Raw genomic sequence first — 6,801 nt, 5'->3', positions numbered from 1 at the left:
TGATTTACTACTAAAGTTCACAATCTACATCATCACTAAAAGGGGGGTTTGCGTGTTTCCCCGTCTATAGTTTGAATTTATTTCGTGTCTGGCTCTGTTGGACAGGCCTCAGCACAAATCAAATCAAAGTTATATTTTAGAGGCGCTTAGTTTGTTTTCTCTTGTTTTAGTGTGTGTGAGTGTACATTTTCAGAACTTTGTACGTCTATCATTAATTTAAGCTTTAACTCCGATATCCAGTACCAGTCAAAAGTTTGGACACACCTACTCATTCAAGGGTTTTTCTTTATTATTACTATTTTCTACATTGTAGAAAAATAGTGAAGACATCAAAACTATGAAATAACACATATGGAAACGTGTAGTAACCAAAAACGTGTTAAACAAATCAAAATATATTTTAGATTTTAGATTCTTCAAAGTAGCCACCCTTTGCCAGCCTGCATCACATCCGGCCGTGATTGGGAGTCCCATAGGGCGGCGCACAATTGGCCCAGCATCGTCCGGGTTTGGCCGGGGTAGGCCGGGGTAGGCCGTCATTATAAATAAGAATTTGTTCTTAACGGACTTGCCTAGTTAAATAAAGGTTAAATAAAAAATAAAAAATTGCCTTGATGATAGCTTTTGACACTCTTGGCATTCTCTCAACCAGCTTCACCTGGAATGCTTTTCCAACAGTCTTGAAGGAGTTCCCACATATGCTGAGTACTTGTTGGCTGCTTTTCCTTCACTCTGCGGTCCAACTCATCCCAAACCATCTCAATTGGGTTGAGGTCGGGTGACTCTGGGGTCAGGTCATCTGATGCAGCACTCCATCACTCTCCTTCTTGGTCAAATAGCCCTTACACAGCTTGGAGGTGTGTTTGAGGTCATTGTCCTGTTGAAAAACAAATGATAGTCCCACTAAGTGCAAACCAGGTGGGATGGCGTATCGCTGCAGAATGCTGTTGTAGCCATGCTGGTTAAGTGTGCCTTGAATTCTAAATAAATCACTGACAGTGTCACCAGCAAAGCACCCCCACAACATCACACCTCCTCCATGCTTCACGGTGGTAACCACCAATGCGGAGATCATCCGTTCACCTACTCTGCGTCTCACATAGACACGGTGGTTGGAAACCAAAATCTCAAATTTGGACTCATCTGACCAAAGGACAGATTTCCACCATTCTAATGTGCATTGCTCGTGTTTCTTGGCCCAAGCAAGTCTCTTCTTTGTATTGGTGTCCTTTAGTAGTGGTTTCTAATGCAGCAATTCTCCTCTGAACAGTTGATGTTGAGATGTGTCTGTTACTTGAACTCTGTGAAGCCTTTATTTGGGCTGCAATTTGAGGTGCAGTTAATTGCCGATTTCTGAGGCTGGTAACTCTAATGAACTTATCCTCTGTAGCAGAAGTAACTCTGGGTCTTCCTTTCCTGTGGCGGTCCTCATGAGAGCCAGTTTCATCAAAGTGCTTTATGGTTTTTGCGACTGCACTTGATAAACTTTCAAAGTTCTTGAAATGTTCCGCATTGACTTACCTTCATGTCTTAAAGTAATGATGGGCTGTCGTTTCTCTTTGCTTTTTTGAGCTGTTCTTGCCATAATATGGACTTGGTCTTTTACCAAATAGGACTATCTTCTGTATACCACCCCTACCTTGTCACAACACAACTGATAAGAAGGAAAGAAATTCCACAAATTAGCTTTTAACAAGGCACACCTGTTAATTGAAATGCATTCCAGGTGACTACCTCATGATGCTGGTTGAGAGAATGCCAAGAGTGTTCAAAGCTGTCATCAAGGCAAAGGGTGGCTACTTGAAGAATCTCAAATATAAAATATATTTTGATTTGTTTAACACTTTTTTGGTTACTACATGATTCCACATGTGTTATTTCATAGTTTTGATGTCTTCAGTATTATTCTGCAATGTAGAAAATAGTAGAAAATAAAGAAAACCCTGGAATGAGTAGGTATGTCCAAAGTTTTGACTGGTACTGTATATCAATTTCTAATCGTGGTTATAAGGCTTTAAAACCGAGTAATAATAAATGGCCGATATAACGGTTATTGTTGCTTTAAGGAGCGGGGTTGACCATGTGTTCTCTCTCCGGTCCTCTCTGTCTGGTAACACTGAGTTTGTTTATATAAAAAATATATTTTGCCTGCCACCATTTTGTAAATCGTAGTCTAGGTGCGGACCGTAGACACTGATATGAAATTACTGAAACGATAACGCTTAGAGCTTTAACTGGTTTGGGGGCAGGGGGTTAGCTGTATGATCCATGGAGTTCTATGCCTGAGTGTTCTCTGACTGCTATGTCGGTTGGTGTCTATGGTTTTCATTCCAACTGGATGAAGTTGGTGTGAGGTAGATGGGGTCGTTGTCTGTTTTTGCTCTGATAGATTTTTTAATGCCGCTTTATCTACTTGTGCACAGTATCTGTACCAAAAAAACTGGATTTATGAACTGCAGTCTGCCTGTTTTAGAGAAGTTAAACATTCTGTCCCAACATTCTGTACTATATTTTTGTAGTCTTTAGACTAGCTTACTTCAAGTTGTACCAAAAATATTTGTTGCTGTGCATTGTCAGTGTAGCTTAGCCTAGTCAAATATTTGAGTACAAGCTCTCCCTCTAGACAACAGGAGATAAAAATGCAATATTTTGATGATCACTTTCCAAAGACAAACTTATTTTTTAATTTGACTAAGGCTTTCCCTGCTCAGCTTTAAAGTGGCAGCGCAAATATCCAAATAGAAAGGGATGGGAGGAAGGTAGGTCAGGGGTATTGTCCCCCTGTATAAAGTTAATATATTTGAGTGGTGTTTAGGTTTGAATGGTAGTGGTTATATGATATCAGTGGATGCTTGCCCTCAATACTCTTTCCTGTTTCTCTACGTGTCCCCCTATGATGATATGGCGGACTGTGTTGTGATCCTTTCTAGACTGGCGTATCTGCTTGGCAGCAGTTTGGGCTGTAGTCAGGCATTCAGTAGTCAGGTAGGGGCTGTCCGTTTTAGTTTTTCTACCAATCCTCAGCCATGAAATAAAAAGCTTGAACCAAAGTTGTTTTCTCACTAGCTGCTGTGCCTGTGTGCTCGCACAAGTTGCTGTTCACACGATCACTATCCTACACACTACTACTGACAAGTGGTCTTCTCTTGTACCCACCTATTTGAATCCTTTTGGCATCCCCCACCTCTAACCCTCTTCTAAGGAACAAGGACCTGCACGTTTTCTTCTTCTAGCTTTCTAACCACATCCTGTTAGCAGCTCTCAGGTCACGTGGTTGAAGCCCTCTCTCCTTCCTCTCATCGCTCAACTAACTTTACTATGGGGGCTCATCCACTGTCAGCACCAGTAAAGATGTTTCGGACCTGCCAAGATCCCTGACCTGTACCCAAGCAACATAGCCCCTGTGCCGCCCTTATCGAGCTGCCCCTTTCGTAAACAACAACCCCACACAACAGTAGTGTTCTTCTATCGGCTCTAACGTAACCAGATTAATGACTGCCTAGTATGAAAAGGCAGAGACATCTCTCTACGCTAATACATTTTTATGTGCTCCTTTTCTACCCGTGAATTACTTTGACTGAATACCTCAGCATCACTTAAACATTAGGTTCACTTTAAGAAATCTCCCACCCGTAGAATATTGTAGAATGTACAAGTCAGTGGAGGCTGGTGGGAGGAGCTGAAAGGAGGATGGGTTCATTGTAATGTCTGGAATGGAATCAATGGAACGGTATCAAACATATCAAAAATATGGAACCTGCGTGTTTGACTCCGTTCCATCGAATCCATTCCAGCCATTACAATGAGGCCGTCCTCGTATAGCTCCTTCCACCAGCCTCCACTGGTACAAGTACTGAATGGCTTTGCCATTTAAAAATGAACAAAAGAGTAATCGTTATCTAAAACTAGGACAAACTACTGCTATTTTCTAGTACTACTACTTATGGGGTATTTCCAGGTTTGAACAGTTTGACATTATTTTATGATCCTTGCCAAGCAAAGCGAAAGCCTTTCTCTGGGTTGATGTCTCGATGCTGCTCACTTCACTGGTTTTCTGTCCTTGAGGTCATGGCAGGCCGAATGTGACTTGTAGTCCTATTTGTAGTGCTGTTTGTAGTCACAAACAAGTTGTGAAGCTTGGTGAACCATTGGCCATCGGCACCATGGGAAGTTACTGAAATATTTATCTGAGGAACGACTAAAGGATTAGAGATAAATATATATAAATATATATACAACTTATGTAAGATATTCATATTTTATATTTGAACTAGTATGTTATCAAGACTGAATGTAATGTTTTGTCATGCTTATACAAAAAAAACTTTAAAAAAACATATTTTTATTAATGTCAAGACCAAAAACTTTGACCGCACCCCCTTGGTGCGTGATTTGCGGACACCTGTGCCCATTACATGTGTGGGTGTGGTCTCTTGAGTGAGAGAGGCTTGCTGTGGTGCTTCAATCGGACAGTCCCTGCTTGTGCAGTTGCTAGGGGAACAAACAGACTGAAGCGCCTGATTTTAATCTTTCATTATCTTTTTTGTCTGGTTGTTTGGTTTACTATGGATTTGATTTGATGTGCTGTTTTTAACAATCATTTGAATGTTTTTTTTATTACGTATGCCTTTAATTGTTTTGTATAGCATGAGAGGGCAAGATCACTGTCTTTCTAGGTTTGACAAAAGATTAACATTGACATTTATGCCTTATTGTTATTTAGAAGACAAGCATTGTAGCATATTGTTGTTTGTGTGACAGTGTATGAGAGTAATCTAGTGAGAGAGGCTACCTCCTCGCTAGCTTTTGTGTTTAGCTAGCTCACTCAGTGCATAGTTCTTTGCTGAAAATCTGCAGTGTATTTTAGGCATAATTTGGGAGAGTGCTGTTCTGGCGCGGTTATGTTGCTCCCTAGGATTTTAGGGTGACTCATACAGGTTGGAATACCTATAGAAAAGCTTTACTAATAACTGAACTCCAGCAGGTGCGTGTGTGTTCGTGTGTGTGATTGAGAGAAGGGAGTGCTGATCGAGAGAAGGGAGTGCTGACTGCAGACCATGATGGTGCATTTGTTTTCAGTTTACAGAGAAAGATAAGATTATGATAAAAGCATTCAAGGGAAGAAGGGGATGATAATATTGAATAGGTGTTTCCTCTGAGTATAAGACTTGTGCAGTTGTGGATCTGGATCTCTCTCTGGTTCGTCTGATGCTCTAGAAGTGGATCTGTGTTGATGCATGTGGTCTACCCCCCACTGTGGTGTGTGGTGGGTGTAAAGGGAAAGTGCAGAACGGCACCAGTAAGTCTGGGGTAACTAGCTGGGTTAAGGGAGCTGTTGTATACCTCATTTTTAACTCGAGACTAAGTGAAACTTGCTTTAATTTACTTTAGAAATAAAAATGTAAAGTTGAATATTAAAAAAAACATAAACATCAAGGTCCTGTCAGAGAAGCCTACAGGTGTCCGTTTTTAGTGTACAGTGTCAGTTGCAGCCACCGGGGGGAGACACGCACCAGTACCAGAATGTCTGCTTCTTTTTATTATTATCATTTTTTACAAGAGCCATCAGTCTCCCTAAACACACTGGCCTCTCAGACCTCAACCTCCAATTGTCTCATATTATAAGGCTGAAAGTATTATCCACATTTTTCTTTGATTTTTCCCACTAGTATGTACTTGATTTACCCCTCCATTCTGTTTTCTATGATTTGACAATCCTGCCCTATTTTATTCTAATTTAGATTCTAATTGTAGATGTTGGTGTGTGTGTCTGTTCACCTGGTGGCACTCTGTCTTGCTGTGCTCTCTTTCTTTCCTGTGGGAACGTTAACCAAAGACTTCTAAAGTGATTGTATATGGACTACACCATCTCTCACCCCTCTCTGCCTCACTATCCCTGTGCACACCTGTAAAGTCAATACACCTGTATGGCAGAGCTGTGTGTGCACCGTGGACACAGCTGGTACCTGTAGCAGTGCCTGTGGATGGGGATAGGTTGAGTGTGGATGGGCAAAGTGGGCTTCTCTGATGGACAGGTCAATTAACCAATCCCGTGGTGGCTGGGTGATGTTTGTTAATACACACTGAGGGTTGATCCTGTGCACACTGTTTATGCTCAGGACTCACTGTCTCTGTCTGTCTGTCTGAAGAACTGTTGCTAGGACACACATGTTTAAAGACTGTCATGAAAATACACTGTTTCTGCCTCTTGGGTACAGTGCGTCTGTTTGGCTCCAAGTCAGTGCATTGTAGTTGCCAGGATAGATTGTCTCTAGGATACACATTCTCTGGTTCTAGGGTACTGTTTCTGTCTCTCTGTCTCACCACTGTTTTCTTTCTTACATTCCCTCTCTCATTTCTTACTATGTTTCTCGATTCTCTCTGTTCAGCTTTGACACTATGCATCATGGTCCTTCACTCTGCATGGCCTGTGTCCGATTGGCTAAACCCTTTGACCAATGGGGTCCCAGGGAAGCTTTGTTTGATGCTTTATTCCAAGTGGGGAGTTGTAGGATCTAACAAGCATTATCCCAATGCAAAAATATCCAAATATTTAATGTTTTACAAACGCAGATACCAAAGATAACTCTGTCCTGTCACTCGCTTTCTCTCTCCCTTCCTCTCACCCTGCAGCTTGTGTATTAAGAGACAAACCCAGCACTGGCTTTAGTTCTAGCCTCAGTAATTCCAAAGCATAGATGTATATTTTGGTATATTTCTGAGAAACCTAAATGAAAAACTTCTCGTTTGTTTGGTGTATTGCTCTTTTTCTGTCACAGCATGGAACTAATTGCAGAACTG

Source organism: Salmo trutta, chromosome 20 (genome assembly GCF_901001165.1).
Source record: "Salmo trutta chromosome 20, fSalTru1.1, whole genome shotgun sequence".
Classification (NCBI taxonomy): Eukaryota; Metazoa; Chordata; class Actinopteri; order Salmoniformes; family Salmonidae; genus Salmo; species Salmo trutta.
This window is presented reverse-complemented; position numbering follows the sequence as displayed.